This window comes from Natrix helvetica (assembly GCF_964273705.1).
Source record: "Natrix helvetica genome assembly, chromosome: 2".
In the NCBI taxonomy this organism is placed as follows: domain Eukaryota; kingdom Metazoa; phylum Chordata; class Lepidosauria; order Squamata; family Natricidae; genus Natrix; species Natrix helvetica.
The window spans coordinates 25,525,194-25,546,822 of NC_138552.1; the positions used below are offsets into that span (position 1 = coordinate 25,525,194).

The following is a 21,629-nucleotide window of genomic DNA, read 5'->3' on the forward strand; positions in this document are numbered from 1 at the left end:
TCAAATAATAATGACGATGATAGATAGTTCATGTGGCACAGCTGGAGGTACCATAGCTAGGCTGCAAAAATCTGAGATGACCACTAGATGGCAACAAAGAAGGCCTTCCTGTATGCCGCTGATGCCATCTAGGGATCATCTAGATAATCACTACCTAAACTAAATCAGAAGGCTTAATTTCACACTGAACTGTGGGAAGAAGATTGGAGCATTCAGGTATTCTTAGTGGATTTCTGTAATGCATTTTTCTGTGGAAAGCCTGATGATCTATTAAATGGATCTTTGGTTTGATACCACATAATCAAGGAAAAAATGAATTTAAATTCAGACTGATATTAGTTAGAGCCTGCTTCTTATGTTATATAATAGTTTATGTAATTATTCCGTGAGAGTCTATTTTTAAAGCACTGGAAGCTTCTGGTTAATTTAGGGAATGTTATGAACAGTGGTAGTATTTGGATCGATTTGAGCGAACTGGGAGTGGCCACGCACGCATGCACAGAAAGTGTGCACTCACATTTCAGTGCGCAGCGAACCAGTGGTAAAATTATGTGAAACTGACCTCTGGTTATGATATTCTACTGTAATTTCATCCAGGAGAAGGCTCTGTAGCATTTTGAACTCAAAAACAAAAAATGCACTTCATAATTTGTGACAAAAACAAAAAATGCACTTCATAACATGCCCTGCAGTTAAGGGCATGTATGGTGAAGGAACGACCAATAGACATTGAGAGGTCACAAAAGAAACTCCCTCCTTTCATCTTCCCACTAGAAAAGAATCATGGCATATTTTGGCACAGAGCTGCTTGCCTGCAGCTCTTTAAAACAGCTGTATCTTTCCTGACAGGCTCCAAAGCAGGTTTTTGTGTATGAATACAAAATGATCTATATTCCTTTTTTAAAAAAATGAATACTTGTGCTCTTCAATGGCAAAAGATGTAGCTGCAACTGTTGTTTTCCTATTCCTTTGTCCTCTCCATTATTTTGCAGCCTCCCTGGCTATTACTGCTTCCTGATCTGAAAAAACTGCACGGGTGGCATGATAAATCCTACAGGAATCCTTTGGGTTTTAACTGAAGGGAGCGATGTCAGAAAGGTAGCAGATCATGAAGAGAGTGTTGCACAATCATAGAGAGAAACTCTCATACACATCGGACCTCTTGTAAATAAGGTAAGTGTGTGTGTGTGTGTGTGTATGTATGTGTGTGTGTATGTCCAGTGAAATTTGATATTGGTTTCTCCTTTTATATTTTGCATGTCTCAACTGCTGAAGTTACATGATTGTTGGGAATGATGAAAGATACTCTGATTTCTCTTTAAATCACGTAAATGTTTTAAATTTGAACAAAGATAGCAGTGAGCTGTGGAAGAGTGAAGTAAACATTGTTCACCTAAGAATTTGATTTCTTCAAGGTAATCCGCTTACAGACATTTGAAGTTATAACAACAGAGAGAAAAGTGACTTACGACCAGTCCTTGCACTTATGACCAGGATCACGTGATCAAAGTTCAGATGCTTGGCAACTGGCATGTATTTATGATGGCTGCAGTATCCTGAGGTCATATGATCTTCATTTGCGACCTTCCCAGCCAGCTTTCCAACAAGCAAAATCAGCGAGGAAATGGATTTGCTTAATGACCACAGGATCCCCTTAACTGCAGTGATTCCCTTGACAAGTTGGATAATAAAGATTTAAAATCAGGCACGATTCATTTAACAACTGCCTTCTTAGCAATGGAGTCTCTAGTCCTGATTGTGGTTGTAAGTCAAGGACTATTGTAAACTTGTGGGTTGCCTTCTCATATACTGCAATTTAATATGGCTGTAGGTGTAACATTGTCCCTCCCGCCCTCCCAACAAGGTTTGGTTAGTTTAATCCCTTTTGGTTTCCGTAACATATGAATATAACTTATATAATATACAATGCAATCACATGTTTCTATGATTGTTTTTTGTATATGCATTGTTATATTACATTTTTGGATAATTGTACACCACCTGCAGCCGTTTTTGGTGAGATGGGCAACCCTATAAATCTAACAAACCAACAAATACGGGCAACTACATACACCTAACAAACCAGCATTTATATGGGCAACCATATAAATCTGTTCTGACCGAGGCTTCCCAAGAGCAGTAAACAAACTCCTTGTCCTGACAAAACAACCCTTAATTAATTTACAGTGAATTCTGCTCATTCATAGCTGGCAAAGTCTTTCAAAGGAGGATTTAGGGTGACACAACTTATCTGGCTTGGAGAACTGACAGGCTCATATCTGGAGAACTTGGCAAGAAGTCTCGGAGAGTCACTAACCAATTAAGCAAACTAATTGTCTTCTGCAAGCTCCACTCCTCTTTTGCTCCACTTTTATTTCCTCTGGGAGGGGCCATTATCATCTGGCCTTACTCCCAAGTCGACCCCTGCTCTTTAGTTGTTCCCTTCGTCTGGCAACTCTGTGCATGTGCACACTGGGAACAGGCTCCATCTGTTCATCTGCCTCACTGATGTCTGACTCTGAAGGCAGCTGATAACTGGCATACGGTCCCCTCTCTGCCTCCGACACAGAGCCCCCCAGATTCTGGGACTGGCCCATGTTCCTCCCCAACTTCCTCACTGTCTGAATCTGTGGCTAGTGGGCCACAGCAAAATCTAACAAACCAACAAAGAGCTGTGGTGGTGCAGTGGTTAGAATGCAGTATTGCAGACGAATTCACTGCTCACTCCAGGAGTTTGAATCTCACCAGGCTCAAGGTTGACTCAGCCTTCCAAGGTCGGTAATACAGGAACCCAGGTTGTTGGTGGCAATAGGCTGACTCTTTAAACTGCTTAGAGACTGCTGTAAAGCACTATGAAGTGGTACATAAGTCTAAGTGCTATCCCTATTGCTAAATGCACAAGTTGGGTTTTGAGATACTATAGCAGGTAAGACAGTATAAGCAACTGTGGTTCCAGCTTTAATTTTTATTCTAGACCATTCTTTTGTAGATGCTGCTCTAAATATGCTTCATGAAGCTGTGGCTTTCTGCCTTCTCTTGAAAACAGTGGCATATTTCTTTCTAGCTAGAGCAGGGGTGTCAAACTCGATTTCATTAGGGACTGCATCAGGATTGTGTTTGACCTTGAGGGCATGGCCAGGGTGGGCATGGCCAGGATAGGCATGGCCAACTCAAGGTCCTGCAGCCCTCTGCCAGCAAAAATGGAGTCCTCCCAAGGCCCCCCAGAGCTTTGTTTTCACTGGCAGAGGGCTGCGGAGGTAGTCACAGCCAAAAACAGAGCTCGGGAGGGCTCCACGCGGCTGTCCCAAGTTCTGTTTTCACTGGCAGAGGCACTGTGGGCTTGTCCTTTGTTGTTTCCTGGGCGGCTCCATTGGCCAAATCTTAATACCCAATGGGCCAGATCTGGCCTGCAGGCCTTGAGTTTGACACCCCTGAGCTAGATCAACGAGGCACAGTCAATATAAATATTGGGGTTTACTCCCAGTTGAATTTTGATAGTCGCTTTTTATTGTTGCTAACAGTATTTAGCAACATTAGTAGCATTTTTAATTACCTAAATCAAAACCAAAGAAAAAAGAATACAAAAACTTATAAAAGGAAATTGGGAAAAGCAAAAATAAGCCCATAAGATATATATTGATAGACGAGCATATATCAATACATTGATACTGTGATTCATTACAGTTAACCATAATTGGGACACAGGAGCTAATAATCCCAAAAGATTTTAAAGGCTACAAATGATTCCTAAATGTGCTTCTCCCAAACCTGCATGGAGTGTGTTTTGTTTGATAGACATTGAGTTGCCCTTTGTTTTGTATCTTGAATAAGGAATAGAGGATTTCAGACTGAATCTGGTGTTTCTTGGCAGATGTTGGACATGAATCATTGATGGGGAAACTAAAGTTTTCTTGCACCTCCAATTAAGTGGGAGTGTGTTATATAAGAACACAATACTAGACTGTGTTCTTGCTTCAAACTTGGCTTATTTTGACAAGCTATGAAGTTTGGTACTTTTCAAACAATCATCAGAAATGCAGTTTAAGTAGTTATTATTTAATCATTTCCTAAATGAAAAAAAGATATGTGAAGGAGAATTATCTTTAATGGAGATATATGCATGTATGGGAGAAAATGACAGTGTTTTGATCTTTCTGACTAGTATATGCCCTTTCCTTGCACCTGCATAAATCTAGAGCGCAACCCAAATTTAACAACTTTATGCTCCTGATTACAGTGGGAACACTTAACTTTGACTAGATTATGATCCCCCCTTTTTGCAGGCATACTATTCTCCCTTCTGAAATAATTACCAATTAAAACCATCTAAACTTCTTTTCTTGTAGTATTTTGTCAGGATGTATTTCAGGCATGTATTTCAATTTTTTATTGTAGTATTTTCTCAGGATGAATTTTCACACACTGGTGTAATATTATGAAGCCTGGGTAGGAATGGACCCCTGGTTTTGCAACTGTTTTGTTTTGCAGTTCCCTAGTCTTTTTACAGGTATAAAATATTTTCTATCCTCACATCTAAAGCTATCATAACAGGCAATACTTCCAAGGACTGCTTGTATGATCCTATTCTCTTACAATCTAAAGCCCTATCCCTATTCCAGAAGATTATATAACACAAACACAACACAACACACACACACACACACACACACACACACACACACACCACCAGACCACACCACACCACACTACACCATACCATCTTGCTTCCCTAATCCTGCCCCGTCCCCAATCACTCAAATTTCCTTAATGGTGCCTCCTGTGTTACATATTTACTGCCTCCCTTCTTTTCTCATGGGTAAATCTCGCTGTTTATTTTGATTTGTCACAAATACTAGGTGTTGTTTGAAAAGTGTTGAACTTAGCAGGCCCATACAGATAATGTGAGATGGGTCACTGGCTGTGATAAAAAGTAAGATAGGCTGGGAACTAACCTGAAATGTTTACCAAACTCTCTGAGTCTCCTCATTTGCAGCCTATCAGTTGAGGACACTGTAAGTATATGATCCGGTTTGGTATTAAGATGGTGCTTTAAAAATAAACTCATATTCAGGGTCCAAACATTTTTTGATATGTTTTGTACTGAAGGCCAAACCAGGCTACAGATGAAAATCTCTATAAATGTCACTGTGATAGAATATTGACATATTCGATGTCAACCAAGTATAAAACAATGGTAGAGCCAGACAGTGGCCAAGGAGACTGAATCTTCTATTTCTTTGGGTGCAATATCTCTGCCCTATGTAAAGATAGGTTCCTAGACAAGTCCCTGCACCTTTTCCAAGCCAGTAAGATGCTTAAACCATTTAAACAATTTTTGCTTCTGTTTTATTGTGTCCAATTCTCCTGAGGAGTCCTAACTTTGGCAAGATTTAATGGTCTCCCGATAGCTGCTCTGGAGGGGAAAGTGAGAATACCCCATTTGAATAAGGAAGAAGAAGTTATTGAAGTTTTTGAAACAGGGCATGCTTTGTTACATTGCCCTTAATAAAAAAGATGCCCAATTAGAGTAACAATTTCCCATCTAATCAGATTTCCAAGCAGCCCAGATTCATTCTGATTACAGTAGTTGATGTCCCATCAATGTGATTTTATTTCTCTGAATAAAGTTTTGTAAAGCTTTGTTTACTCTTGGTAAAATGCATTGCACTTTCACCACATCAGTTTTTTATAAATAGTCAGTTTTGTTTCAATTGTTATTTCCCGTCTCATAATTTCTCCTTCCCCCCCTCCTTTTTTAATTGGCCAATAACTAATAAAGTTGATTGATAGGTTGAATGAGTGGGCCTAGGGTCAAGGAATCAGGACATGGGGATTGATTTGGGAAGAAGCTTGGTTTGGCAGCTCAGCAGCCACTGTGGGAATTACAGGACAGAATTCTGCATTAAAGCTACATGCGAAAAGCTATATATATAAGCCTTGGTTTACTTACTCGATATTCATTTATTTATTTTTCAGTATTATGTTTTTATATTATTTTTTTAATAAATAACTTAAGGTGGTGAACATATCTGGTACTCCTTCCTACTATCTTCCCCACAACAACCCTGTGGGGTGAGATGGGGGGGAGAGGGGGGGGGAGAGAGAGACTGGCCCAGAGTCATCCAGCTGGTTTTAATACCTAGGGCAGACCTAGAATTCACAGTCTCTGGTTTCTAGCCCTTTGCCTTAATTACAAGACCAAACTGGCTCTCTACCATACATCATCTTCATTATCTGTGATGTGTCAGCTTTCAACTGGCAAGAAACCTGCAAGTAGAAAGCTAAGACCTACTCCTATAACAGCGATGGCAAACCTTTTTTGGCTCGCGTGCCACAAGTGGGCGGAGCGCAGGGGGGTCATGTGCGGGCGTGCTGTACCCATAATGAAATGCGCCCCCCCAATGAGCATGCACACACAACAGGCGCGACCCCCCCATTTTTACATGCTTTTTTTGCCCTCCCCAGGCTCCAGAGGCTTTATAGGAGCCTGGGGAGGGCGAAAAGAGCCTTCCACACCCCCCCCAAAGGCCCTCCGGAGGCTTCAGGGATCGTCCGGTGCCTCGTGTGCTCTGACAAATGGCTCCGCGTGCCACCTGTGGCAGGTGTGCCATAGGTTCGCCATCACTGTCCTATAAGATACTATTTTGTCACATGCTTCTGCAGAAATCTTTGAAATGGTTTGGATAGAGTTTTTTTTTTCTTTTGAGTACATGCCCTTGCGAAGATATTATTTTACTCCCGTGCCTTTTCTATTCCTTTTATTCTAGACAAAACATGTGATGCATATTTAAGAGCATCCCTAATTCAGATTCCAGCTCAGTTCAGACAAGCTAATATATCTCAGCTCCAGACATCTTGCTCAGATTTTAATGCCAAGGTGACGTAAAATAAACCCACTCAGATCAGCTGTGCCAACTGCCATCCACTGGTCCGGATAAAGCCCCTCAAGTTCTTTTGTGCCCTTTAAATGCAAACAAAGTGTGGCTTAAAAATATTCCCAATTATCTTTATGAGATAGTAAGTCCAAAATGGGGACATGGGGGCTCAGTGGCTAAGAAGCTGAGCTTGTCGATCAGAATGTTCGGCAGTTCAGCAGTTCAAATCCTTAGCACCATGTAACGGAGTGAGCTCACATTACTTGTCCCAGCTTCTGCCAACCTAGCAGTTCAAAACCACATAGGAAACACATTTGGTGGGAAGGTAACAGCGTTCTGTGTGCCTTGGGCGTTTAGTCCTGCTGGTCACATGACCACAGAGACATCTTTGAACAGCGCTGGCTCTTCGGCTTTGAAACCGAGATGAGCACCACCCCCTATAGTTGTGAAGGACCAGCACATATGTGCAAGGGGAACCTTTACCTTTAAGTCCAAAATCTGAATTTCTACTAAGACTTTATGTGCCCAGTCCATGACCTCATATGATCTGTGTAGTCTTTACAACCTTAATAAATATGGGATGGTCTGTTTTAATTTCCAGGTTAGTGAGGTAAAATTTTAGCAATTCTCAAGATTAGAGAAATTTACAACCAATAGTCCTAATTCTGCCTATGTGTTTTTATGAATCAGCCCTATGGATTCAAGAAAAACCTCTGAATAAAAAAATATATTAAGGATTACCTTATTAAACAACATAGGCGAAATGCTTAAAGGAACCACTATATGCATGCTGAGCTAAATCATCTACCTTTATTGCAAAGCACTGTGAATAACCATAAGGTATTTTTACAGGTTGGGCTAGACTCTGAAGTCAAGAAAGAACAGAATAACACAATCTGCGTCCCACTGTGTCCCCAGTCCAGCTATTACAATAGTTGTAAAGCAGACATTTTTTGTTCTTCTGAAGCAAATTTGTTCTTTTTTCATTTGCATGAAAATGTATGTCAAGTTTGCACAGATAAACATTCTGTGTCATCCAACCTTGTCAACCAATCAGTGCATTGCCAAACAGCAATTTGTTTGAGAAAGAGTAATTAGAAATACGAGCCAATCTGCTGAAGGATCAAAATGCTATGAACAAAACATTCACTGGCCTTCTGGTTTGTAACTCTCTGAGCAGAGCAATTGTATAAATTAGTGTACCACAAGCAAGATATAAATCAGTCCTCTTTATGAAGCTTGCCTGCATGCTGATTTAAAGGGAAACGGAAAATCATTCTTAGGTTAAATATACAAAGGGAATCTGATCAAGCACTCAATTTGAATTTCAGGCTCAGGTTAGGGTAGAAAAAAAAATTCAGACTAAAATTCCATATTTTCTGGGCACTGTCATGGTGATAATTTGTTTATCTTGTGGTGTTGCATGAATTCATTTATGAAATATGGCAAATTAGCAAACTATTTATTAAGATGATAAGTGGGAGGTGTGTAGCAAGATGACGTGTATATTGCAAATGCCTAATGAGGATAGTGTGGTGTGTGAGATGGAGACACAAAGTAGTATTTTATCTCCCACAGGAAAGAATAATAAAAAAAAAACCACTTCTTGGAGGGGATGGGGAAGCAAAGAAGAGGGTGGAGACAGGAAAGGAGCAATTAACTAAATGTGTTCTTTCAGTTTGATCCTTGCAGTCTTTGGAACTTAAAACCTTCTGATCCTGTGTTCCATATTCACACCACCATGGAATATAATGCCATGGCAATATCCACCACCTAATTTTTCAGACTTTTCTTCTGCCAAAGAGGCTTCTGTTCTCCTCAAAAGAATGTCATAAGATACATGTCAAATACTCCATTTGATGTGTATTTGAACTCCCTTTTACTGAGGCAGGTGACAAAAAGTGTGCTAGCACTGCTGATGGCATTTTCTGTCTTCCCATCATCCTAAAGATTCCCTGGCAGCCTCAACCTCCCATTATTATTTTTTTTGTGGGGGGAGGGAAAGGCGACAGAAATAATTCTTTTCTTAGCATATAACTTAAACCAAAGAAGCTGCGGGCTACCGATACATATAATGACAATAGAATAAAAGACAGGACATTTACAAATGCTTCATGACCACCTAATAAGGAAGTCCAAAAAGCCACTACTATACTCAACCAGACCCAAGGGAAACCTCTTGTCCTGTGAAATAAAATACAACAAACAAACAACCCTTCAATTTCAATGAGAAAATAGGCAAGGCATTTTTTTCTCTCTAGCATTAAATCAACGCATTCAGAAACACGGACTGGTTTTTAAATGTGCTGTTTACACTTTTGTTATATTCTAACCATTGACCAATACATTCAAAACCCTTTGTTTCCTTCTAAATGGTTCCCTTTCTTTCCTTAAAGGAAACTTGAGCTGGACATTCCTTTAAATAGCTTCTGCAAGGAAAATCAAGCATTTCTTTGGCCTGGCCAACCATCATAAATTACTGGGGCTGTTTTTAGAAAAAATGTCATTAGCTGATTTGCTTTGCACAAAATGATGCCCAACAACATCAGATAGTCAAAAGAACAGTAGAAACTATAACATGCCAAGCGCAATTATGAGGGACACCAATGCATGTCTGTATATTAAGAACAAAAGCTATAATGCAACTCAATGCAGCTAAAGCATTTAGCGACAATCTCTGTTCAGTTAAACTTGTGCTTTATTCTGGTTGCCTGGAAAACAAACAAACAAACAAACAAACAAACAATAAAATACATTCTTGAGGGAGGAAAATCCAATACAATCAATGTGATCACAACAATTACATATGGCGTAAACTATAAGATGTTCCAGGGATGTGGTGGCTCAGTGGCTAAGACGCCGAGCTTGTTGATCAGAAAGGTCAGCAGTTCGGTGGTTCGAATCCCTAGTGCCACGTAATGGAGTGACCTCCCATTACTTGTCCCAGCTTCTGTCAATCTACCAGTTCTAAAGCATGTAAAAGTGCAAGTAGAAAAATAGGAACTATCTTTGGTGGGAAGGTAACAGTGTTCCATGTGCCTTCGGCATTTATTCATGCTGGCCACATGGCAATGGAGATGTCTTCGGACAGCTCTGGCTCTTTGGCTTTGAAACGGAGATGAGCACTGCCCCCTGAGTCAGGAACAACTAGCACATATGTGCGAGGGGAACCTTTATCTTTACCTATAAGGTGTCCCATGACTCTTCCGTGTTTTAGCTGTAAAAGATGAAGCTACATTACATGGAAAGGCAAGTGAAGCAAAGCAGAAAGGCCACGTCCCTCTTAGAAGGGAATCTGCATTGCCTCATGAAACAGCTCCTAAAGAAAACTCTCAAATTGTCACCAAAAGGAAGCATCTCCTTTCAAACATCTACACAGCTCTAAAAGCTTTCGAGTAAGACACATCTTTAAATTGTGCCATAAGCCACTTGGGATTACTAAGATACGTATCTGAATTTACTCTAGCCTCTTGACTTCAGTTAAAATATTCTCCGCCAAGCATAAGGACCTTTCTGAGGGCTATTAAGTTATGGCACATTAACATTAACATCGTTTTGGGTTATTAGCAACTGAGCAATTCACCATTTAAAATTTGCCTGGATGACAAACATGTCATGGAAGGTCTTGGGAGCAACAGTGTTTTGCTTTTTTAACGATGGGTTACATCATTTTGAAATGGACGAGTTTGCACTCTTCGACTCATTTGGCGCATTTGCTCAATGGCCTTTACAAAATGTGCGACAAGGAGTGACATAATGACATGCTGGGGCCATTTTGATTAAATAAATCTTATTTTGATAACTTTCAATGCAGATAAATGTTAATTTTATTTAAGACACATATCCATTTGGTGAGGCAACAACATAATTTACAGTGGATGGGGAAATTCTAAGCCTATAGAATCTCCCCCTCCCCCAGAATCCAAAGTGAGTGTTAATTATGAGGATTATGCAGAACTTTAAAATGATGTGTTGCTGTCAGCCATGTCAGCAATGCTAGACAGGATGGATGAACTACTGTATTTTTCGGAGTATAAGATGCACCAAGATTTTGAAGAGGCAAATTAAAAAAAAAAAGGTTTTGCACTCTGCAGACCTCCAAAAAACGGTCCGTTTTTCACAACAATGGACCTGTTTCCCCCCCAAAAAGAACATGCATTGCCTTTAGGAGGCTTGTAGAGTCGTCCTGGGGCTGGGAGGGGGCAAAAATGAGCAAAAAACTGCCTGGTTTTCACTCATTTTTGCCCTCCCCAGCCCTAGGAACATTCTGGAAGCATCCTAAAGGCTATGCACGGGCATTTTTGCAAAGGGGTTGGGGTTTCAGGAGGCCAAAATGCTGTATTCAGTGTATAAGATGCACCCAGATTTTCAACCTCTTTTTTGAGAGAAAAAGTGTGTCTTATACTCTGAAAAATACAGTAATTCTGCTTTACTTTACTTACAAGTTTCATTAACAGAATATTGCAAATCTAAAAGTATCTTTGTCCCCTGTTAGCTTTACAGCCCAGGAAACTGAGGCTGTTTCTGAGACATTTGCCATGCCCACATTATGGCTCAGCTGTCTCTTATCTTGGCTATTCTCCTGACTGTGGCTCTTCCCTTGTGTCCCAAGATCATGCTGGCCTAAAGATATGGTTATATCCAAGTGACGCAGCTTCTGTGGGAGTGACCTGTAAAGTTATGTTGTGCCTCTGATTCATCCAGCATAACAGAAGGGTCACTTGCTTAGCTAGATGACTTCCAGAGGTCACTGAACTCCTACTGTCCAAGGCATATAGATCTTGTCTCAGTTCATAATTGGGTTCAAGAGCTACAAGTGGAGAAGTGCCCATCAGAAAGCAAATAGTCTGAGATTGCTATATCTCAAGGTGTTTTTGTAGTGGGTATCAAAAAGTCAAGAGGGTGACCATAGACATAACTACCCCTTTGGCTTTTTAAAGCTCTCCCCTGCAGGTGACCATGAAATATGGTTTGGCAGATGGCGATGAGACATCAGTTTATTATTCATAGGAGTCATGGTGGAGCAGTGGCTAGAATGCAATATTGCAAGCTACTTCAGCTCCCTGCCAGGAGTTCGATCCCCACTGACTCAGGGTTGACTCATCCTTTTGAGGTCAGTAAAATGAGGACCCAGATTGTTGGAGGCAATATGCTGCATAGAGAGGGCTGTAAAACACTGAAGTGATATATAAGTCTAAGTGCTATTGCTATTCAGAATAAAGAAACTTCTGATTACATGTTCAAAAGGACATGGCGTTCGCATTCAAATGCAGCTATTCAGCATACAAAAACAAAATAGACCTGGCTTTCCCTCAAAACATTTCTCCAATTTAATTATTGAAAAGTTTGGCATTGTTTCGAGGGCTACCAATAAAACTTGAATTACCTCCTACTTGGCCCTGCTTTAAACTTACCAGCTCATTCACAAAAATTGGAAAAATAACAAATTTTGGGATAATTTTAATTTGTAATACTTTCAGCGGAAAGTTTTAGGAAACAATGTGAAGTGTCTTTGTAGAGATAATGAAAACAACTGTTTATAGAACTGGCTGCCCCCTCCACACTTAATAATGCCATTGATCTAAATGTTATCTTCCTGTGGCACTTCAGAAAGTTAAAAAAAGTATTGGGGAAGGAAATTAAGGTAAAACAGGTGAAATGAAGCAACGCAACCGTTTTTATTTGCTCTTAAAAGTGAGAGCTTTGCTGTTTTGTGAAACGACATTACACCCACATACTGGTGCATACACAAATATCAAAGCTTTAGGGATGTACGTATGTGTCTCTTTTTGTCTGTCAATTTATTGCTTTTGTGAGAACCTAGAAGTAATTCCTTCTGTCTCATCTTGAGACTGAAATCCTACCAACACTTATCATAAATATTTTCTAAAGAGAATCCATTCAGGAATATCAGTATTTACAGCTGTATTAAAGAATTGATACTTAAAGCAGAGATGGTATTCAGCAAGTTTTGACCAGTTCTGGAGAACCGGTAGTGGAAATTTTGAATAGTTCGGAGAACCGGTAAATACCAGCTCTGACTGGCCCCGCCCCCATCTATTCTCTGTCTCCCAAGTCCCATCTGATCAGGAAGAAATAGGGATTTTGCAATAATCTTGGGGAGGGAATGGAGATTTTATAGTATCCTTCTCCTGCCACACCCACCAAGCCATGCCCACAGACAAGGTAGTAATTTTTTGTTTGAATAAGTCACATGCAGATTCAGCCTGGTATGAATCCAAACTACTTTTGTAATTCAGTATAAACGCCAACCATATCCTCACAATGCTAACATATTTAGAGTCAGAGCTCCTAGGTAGGTTCATTCATAAGGAGTCAATGATACAAGTGGGGAACTTACTGTGCTAATTAACATGGATAGGTTCAAGTTTAGATAAATACTAATTTCCTCACAGGAACCGGAATTCAGTGTTAATCAGGTTCAGATTGAAACTCTATGCAAAGGATCTTTGTTGTGTCTTGAAGTGTCTTTTTGGGGTGGCCCCTTGTAGCAACATAAGTCAAGTGCCTGGACTTGAAAAGTCAGATTGCTTTCCTTCAAAGCCTAAATGAAACTACTTAATTCAGATATCTATTCTGATCCAATGCAAGAGGGCACTATTGTCAGACACAAATAATTAGAATCATTCATTGAATTCAAATCACAGACGAGTTTATTGCTGCTATCTCTATACAAAAATCTAGTCAACTTACGGTCAAAATTAAATTGGTGCTAAATCAATGAGAGAAGCAACCTAGAACTAAGAAGAAATTTCCAGACAATTAAAACAATTAGTCAGTGGAACAACTTGCCTCCAGAGGTTGTGCTTCAACACTCGAAGTTTTTAAGAACGGATTGGACAACCATTTGTCTGAAATTGTATAGTTTCCTGCCTGAGCAGGGGGTTGGACCCCAAGGTCCCTTCCAACTCTTTTATTCTATACTATGCTAAATAAGGGTCAATGGAATTCACAGGGAGCTGGACTTGAGTCTGTTGGGGCAAAGCAATACCTTCAAACTGTTGCCATGTTTAGCCCCACCTTCCAGCCTAGCTTGCTCTTTTGCTACAAGTATGCACAAAACCCATAGGCAGGAGCCTTGTTAGCCTCTGGATTGAGAACTTCCAGTGTTTCTGATTCTGATTAACTTTGAATTGAATCTTGAACTGAAACTTTGTCAAATGGAATGACTTCTTTGGAGCTACTCACATCAGAAGATTGGCTTTTCAGTGTTTTGAAACCCTAGTGCTGCGCAATGGAGTGAGCTCTGGTTACTTGTCCCAGCGTCTGCCAACCTAGCAGTTCGAAAGCATGTAAAGATGCAAGTAGAAAAATAGGAACCACCTTTGGTGGGAAGGTAACAGCGTTCCATGCACCTTCGGCATTTAGTCATGCCAATCGCATGACCACGGAGACGTCTTTGGACAGTGCTGGCTCTTCGGCTTTGAAATGGAGATGAACACTAGATTTGGGAACTCTAGAGTCCCTAGAGTTGGGAACGACTAGCACAGTGATGGCTAAACTTTTTTTTCTAAAGGTTAGCTGATCCACCTGTGCATGCAAAATCAACCCCCCACCTGCACATGCACAAGCAATCCTCCCTGCACATGCACGAGCAACGCACACCGGGGGGGGGGGAACTTTCACCCTCCCCAGGCTCAGGAGGCTTTCTTTAAGTCTGGGGAGGGCGAAAATGGCCTCCCCCTGCCCTCAGGCCAGGGAGGCCATTTTCACCCTCCCCAGACTTAAAGAAAGCCTCCTGAGCCTGGGGAGGGTGAAAAACAGGCCCAATGGGCCAACTGGACGTTTGTTTCTGAACTTCCGGTTAGGCCTCTCTAGGCTCTGGAGGCTTTCTTGAAGCCTGGTGAGGGTGAAAATGTCCTCACCCGGCCCTCTGGAAGGCCAAAAATCAGCTGGCCGATGAATGCATGCATGACAGAGCTGAAGGCTGCCATGCCGGCGAATATGGCTCCATAGGTTCGCCATCACATATGTGCGAGGCCAACCTTTACCGTTAAATTTCTCTATTTACACATTTGAGGGACAATTTTGAAAAGCCATATGTATCCAAACTCTATGGTTAGACAGTTAAACTGTGGAAACAAGTAGGCAGCCTGGCAACCTTGTGTGTTGTGATCCTCCTTCTCATCTGTAATGAGGACTCAGAGACTGAAGGCCTACTACCATACTTCTTGAATGACATTCAGGTCATAAGACGCTGCATGCTCATTCAGTATAAGAGGGCTTAATTGTTTGCTCTCAAAGTGACGAGAGACGACATAAAGGTAGTTTTGTGCTCCCACCATTACTGTTAATATGAAGCATGTCACATCGCTCTTGTTTGAAGTAGGGTTTTAGAAGCATAATCCATAGAGGGATTACCTTGGAAACACACTCTGAATTTCCAGAGGTGATTGGACAGGTCACTACACATTCAGAAAAAAGGAGGCAGGAGGGACAAAGTGAGGCTGCATGGCCCTCTTGCATAATTTTCCAATGCATGGGGATGAGTCTTATCAAACAGATTTATTTCTTTTAAAGGATTTTATACAGTATAATAGGGATGTAGTGGCTCAGTGGCTAAGACGCTGAGCTTGTCCATCAGGAAGGTTGGCAGTTCGGTGGTTTGAATCCCTAGCACCATGTAATGGAGTGAGCTTCCGTTACTTGTCCCAGCTTCTGCCAACCTAGCAGTTCGAAAGCACATAAAAATGCAAGTAGAAAAATAGGAATCACCTTTGGTGGGAAGGTAACAGCGTTCTGTGTACCTTCGACGTTTAGTCCTGCCAGTCACATGACCACAGAGATGTCTTTGGACAGCGCTGGCTCTTTGGCTTTGAAATGGAGATGAGCACCCTAGAGTCGGGAATGACTAGTACATATGCACAAGGGGAACTTTTACCTTTACCTATACAGCATAATACTTAGGGCTCCAAATACGGGCTTGCAGCCCTAATCTGGTTGTTCAAGAGAAGAATAAAGAAGAAACTAGGATGATGCTGACCTGCATAATGAATTTATTATACTTGAATCCAAAATAAATGCTTATGTAAAATAGCAGATTCCCCCCCTCTATCTCTGCCAATGAGCAGGTAATTTCTACAATAGACATTTTGAGACACAAAGAGTGAAAACATACAAAAGGGTTTCTCCAGTGCAGAATTTTGCTTACCACACATTCAAAACCGAGCAGTTCATAAATTAAGGATCTGAAGCCAGGGGTGCCTACAGAAATTCTGGGAAAAGTCAAGAAGGCAATCAGTGCCATGAAATCCAAATTCCACAGTTTTCAGCATGAGTGGGATGTTGAGGTATGTAGGGAAAACAAAGGTCCATCAAATAGTTGCATCTGGCTGGTTGACTTTGATATCCTTGCAGATGTTGCAGTCAAAACCTGTGTAACTGGTCTACCTGCAGATATAATAAATATATACAAATCACCCCAAATGCTATTTATACTATTAATTTGATTCAGATTACTGAATCGATTCAAACTGAATGATTTGAAAACATGAAATGAAATCAATCAGATTGAAATTATCGATTTGGAAAAAGGTGCTGTTTGTACATTGTCAAATGAACATTGAATTAGACCTAGGCTGTCTAATTTAACATTTCAAATTGATGCACCCTTTTGATTAGAATTACGGTAGGAGATTTGACATAAAGGAATGATTTGTGAAATTACTTTCAAATAGTCACTTGAAATTGAATCTTGGCACAGGCATGCTATAAGGCATCACAAAATCCCTCTGTCCTCTTTCCATTTCTGTATCATTTTAACAGCAAAGCCCAAAGTTAGACTTAAGCAACCTGAAGTCTGGAAATGAGTCTACCCAAACATGCCTGCTATGGTGGAATGGGACAATTTACCACAGCCAACTCACCATGGCCAACTTGCTGTGGGACAATTCAACAATTGAATTTAATTATTTACAATAATCTAAAAAATATTTTAATTTTTGTCATTCACATTTTAAAAGTTTGTAGAGATTCTCAGTCACCCAGGTCATGGTTGTCCCAAAGGTGTTTTGTCAGGAAGCAGCTGAAACTTTCTTGTTTTTACTTTGAAGACATTTTGCTTCTCATCGAAGAAACTTCTTCAGCTCTGAGTGGATGGAGGGGAATGGAAGGATTTATATTCCTTGCAGACAGCTAGTCATTTGTATCCTTTTTGAAGTGCTTCAATGACCCTCTAAAAGGATGCAGATTGCCAACTGTCTGCAAGGAATATACGTAAATCCTTCCATTCCCCTCCATCCAGTCAGAGCTGAAGAAGCTTCTTGGATGAGAAGAGAAATGTCTTCAAAGAAAAAACAAGAAAGTCCAGTTGCCTCTTGAAAAATCACCTTTGGGACATTTACATTTTACTTTGTCCCTCCTTTTGCATCCTTTCTTTAATGATTTATTCCACCTTTTCTTTGATATTAGCATAACTGTTTCCTACAGCAAGTTTCTCACGGTGAGCTGATTGTAGCATTTTGTCCTATGGCAAGTTGGCCATGGTGAGTTGTAATAGATGCTCCAATGGTGGCATCAGGTTTCTTGATTTGACTCAATTCTGTTTTAACAATTTGATTTATAAACAAACAAGTAAACAAACAAACGAAGCATACCACAAACCAAAACAGAAGCCTAACATTATATTAATTTACATATAGGTTATTCTTTGATTAAGGTTTTTTTTTTCTAAAAAAAACCACAAGTGGATTGTTATAACTCAATCTGTTTTTCCTAAGAGTGCTTGGAAAGAACCTAAAGAAGTGGTAGCAAATAGAATTCTCACTTTCTTGCCTTTGCTCTAATGGTTGCTTTTGATGGCCCACCATCGCAACCATTTTGCAAATCTCTGGCACTCCTTTAAAATTACAAACACTCCACCCCCCACCCCACCCTGACTGTAAACAGAGTCTACTGACAGAGACAATGGAAAATAATATCCCGTTGAGAATGAAAGTGTCAAATTTCTTCAGTGAAATCTGACCTGCCTTGATGTCCCACATTTTGTAGACAAGGAATGAAGCAACTGTAATCTTTCAGTGGAGTGAAGGAATAATAGCAACCAGAAACTTAACATAGCAACCATTCTTGCTTATTAACAATTAAATCCAAATAATGAGATGATGCTAGAATACAAAGACAGTTCTTTCTGTTGTTTTGTCTTTCATTTGCTGAATTTAGCAGGAAGCAACAGCCCAAGAATCTCACCTATTCTTATCCACACGTGCAGCAACGTCATACTTTTCATCTGATCATGCTGTTGAAAATCTTTCCAACCTGGGCGTCTTCAGAATGTGTTGACTTCACCTCCCAGCAGCATTTTCAACAATGAACATGTTGGTTGCAGCTGAATTTTGTACACCTGGATGGAGTTCAAGTTGAGGAAAGGATGTTACATTGCAGTGGACTGATTTTGTAGTATTTTCACCACACACAAATGTATGTGCACGTGCGCGCACACACACACAGACAAACAGATCGTCTTCCTATCAGTTTTCAATGTACTTTTCACACAATCAAGTATTTTTCTGACAAGTTAATTTTCAGAAACTAGTTTGGGTAGACCAAGCTTCCTGCTTTCTGCTGTAGCCTGCCAAACTCTTTTGGAAAACTGATTCTTTTGGAAAACTGACATTCTATAATTGCTTTCCAGATAGAGAACCAAAGTACCTCAGCCTTTGCTTTGCAAAACTTCCCTGCTTTTTGAATTCTAACAAATTACAACTGAAAAACAAATCCCTGTTATTTGTGACAAGCAACCTAATCTTGGTGCATTTATGTCAAAATTAATTGTGGGTTTCACTTAGGAGATGTCAACTATTTTATACAATTCTTGTTTTGTTAATTCAAGCAAGAAGGAATTTGGATATACTGACGAGTATAATATGCATTCTAATCATCAATGTACATAATATTTGACTCATCCCTTCATTTGTTTGATTAGCCCAAAAGGCAGCAAATAGTCTTATAACTTCTTGTCCTACGAACTAACTGCTAATTAATAAGTAAAATAATATAGGTATATTCAGGTAGTCCTCAATTTATGGCCACTTTTAAACCCAACATTTCTGTTGCTAAGTTTGTTATTTCTTAAGGGAGTTTTGCCCCATTTAAGACCTTCCTTGCCACAATAGTTAAGTGAATCACCACAGTTGTTAAGTTCCTCATTGACTTTGCTTACAGAAGATCACAAAAGGTGATCACGTGACCCCGAGACACTGCAACTGTCATAAATATTAGTGTCAGCCTCTGCTTTGCTTACTTGCTTTCGGCTGCCATGGCAACGGGGGGGGCATGGTATTTGGGATGGGAAAAAATGGTACAGGTGTGATAGTCAAAAAGGGAGTTTTGTTCTCACCATCTTCTGCGCATGCTGATGGCCAATGTTTGGACCTGGTCAAGGCTAACCGTCCTACATACCAACCTGATGATGCTTTTTGGAGGCGCAGCCCACATGACACCTAAGGGAGTTGCAGATTGGGCAATGGGGTGGGGGTTGTTGGAGAGAGGGGGCTGGGCAAATGTTTGATATGTATGATTTTGCGCTTTTCTGACTCAGACCTTGCTTTACTTCACTGCTATTTAGTCATAACTAGTAAAAGTACTTTTAATTCCACAAACAATGGAGTTGAGAGGTTTCTTTCTTTAATTTGGTTTTAATCATTAATTAATCTAGGCATTATTGTACAGACTTATGTTTAATTTGTTTTTATGGGGTTTTGTATTTTGCTGTATATAAAGTTTTTTATTATGTTTTTATTCTGTCTGTACACCGTCCCGAGTCCCCTAGGGGAGAGGGAGCGGTTAACAAATCCAATTAAAGTAAAAGTTAAAGTTACTGAGGGAGGCATGTTTGACATTAAGCAAGGTCTCTCTTCGTGCTCATCCTGGAGCTGAGAGGAGTGCGATAAAAACAAAACCTCCAAAGAAATGTCCAACCCAGGCAGTGACCAGGAGAACAACATGGGGCCTGCCGGATCCTCATGTCCCTTGGAGACGGAGGGCATTGTGGAACTGGATTTGGAGGAAAGATCCATTTGCCCTAGGTGGTCGTTGGGAGTGGGGCAGAGATATGAGGAAATTCCTGCCGGAGTTACCACCAGCCGACATCGGCAACCTGCATCTGCCTGGCAGGAAACCGAAGAAGAGGATCTCATGATGAAACTCTTCCAAGAGGCCCGGGAGAAACATTGTTTCCGTGAGAGCTGGGCTGAAAGGGAAACTGATTTTCCTGATCAAGAAGAGAGACATGCAGAGGACCTGTCTCACCCTGGGGGAGCCCTGGGGGCAGACAGTGGAGCTGATCAGGATGGGAGAGCCCCAGCAGCAGTAGCAGCAGCAGCCACATGAGCCCCTCCAACCTGCAACACTGGTATGAGTTGGCAGCAGATGTGGAGATTGACCTAGCCAGGAATAAATACTGGGGAGACAGTGAGAAAGGTAACCCCCCCCCCGAGGATCTCCGAAAGGAGGGAAGGGTTGGTCTGCAAGCAAGCCCTGGTCGACTGCTTGTTTCCGCTGTGGGAAGGAAGGGCAACAAGCAGCGAGCTGTCACTCAAAAATTGGCCTAAAACCCAATGCTGCTGGAGAAAGAAAGCCAGACAAACAACCAGGAAACAAAAGGACACTGCCATGAAAGGGGTGGAACCTGTTGAAGATTTTCCCTCCCAACCAAGGGGAAGAAGAACCCTCCTTTCTTTCTGGGGAAAGTGAAACTGACTCAGATGACGACCATTTGGTAAGTCCCTGATCAGGACCCATGACCATTCCAGTAGAACTTAATGTACCCTCCACTGGTGCCCAAGGGAAAATGCTAGCCCTCTTGGACTCTGGATGCACACGTTGCGTAATTAGCCCGGAAGTGGTGGAGAAAATGGGATTGAGACTGAGAACTTTGAAAGTGCCCATTGCTCTTTGCCAGTTGGATGGGTCTGTGACTGGGGGGGGGGCTGCCCATTTTGTAACTGAACCAGTAGAAATGTGGATGGGGGATCACCAAGAAACTTTGAGTTTCATCATTGCACCAGGGATGGATCGTCCCCTCATGCTAGGATTACCCTGGCTACGTAAATGGAACCCATATGTGAAGTGGAGAAAAGGGTGATTGCCCATCCTTTCTGCTAAACCCCCAGAGGGGAAGGGGAGGGTCTCCCACATAGCCAAGGCTGAACCAAACCTAGTGGCGGCAGCGCAGGAAAAAATTGAAGGGGAAGAGAAAATCCCCAAAGAATATTGGGACCTCAAGGAAGTTTTCAGTGAAAAGGCTTCTGACACATTACCCCATCACCACCCTAATGATTGCAGCATCGAGATCATCCCAGGGGAGAAACTCCCTAAGCCCCAGAATTTACTCAATGACCCCACGTGAAATGGAGGAATTACAGAAGTTTATTGACAAAAACTTAAAAAGGGGTTTCATACAACTGGCTAGGCCATGGGTGGCCGCACCTGTAATCTTCAGAGAAAAGAAACATGGCTCCTTTCATTTATGTGTTAATTACAAAAATCTTAATGGGATTTGCGTGGAAAATGTATACCCCCTGCCACTCATGAAGGATATGTTAGCCCAGTTGGGGAAGGGGAAAGTTTTCACGAAGTTGGACCTAAGGAAGGCCTACTACAGAGTCATAATCAAAGAGGGGGATGAGTGGAAAACTGCTTTCAATTGCCCTTTGGGATGCTTCCAGTTCAGAGTACTCCCATTTGGACTGCAGGGGGCGCCAGCAGTTTTCATGCAATTAATAAATGAAGTTT

At 41.1% G+C, this 21,629-nt stretch overlaps 1 protein-coding gene across 3 annotated transcripts in view; it reads left to right on the forward strand.

Moving 5' to 3' along the window:
* Positions 1–21,629, forward strand: part of ISL1 (ISL LIM homeobox 1) — a 103,899-nt gene that overhangs the window by 53,710 nt on the left and 28,560 nt on the right. For all 3 annotated transcript variants that reach the window (XR_014174633.1, XR_014174634.1, XR_014174635.1), the window contains exon 6: positions 993–1,173. The gene's annotated coding sequence lies outside the window, so the exon portion shown is untranslated. The remainder of the gene's footprint in view (positions 1–992; positions 1,174–21,629) is intronic.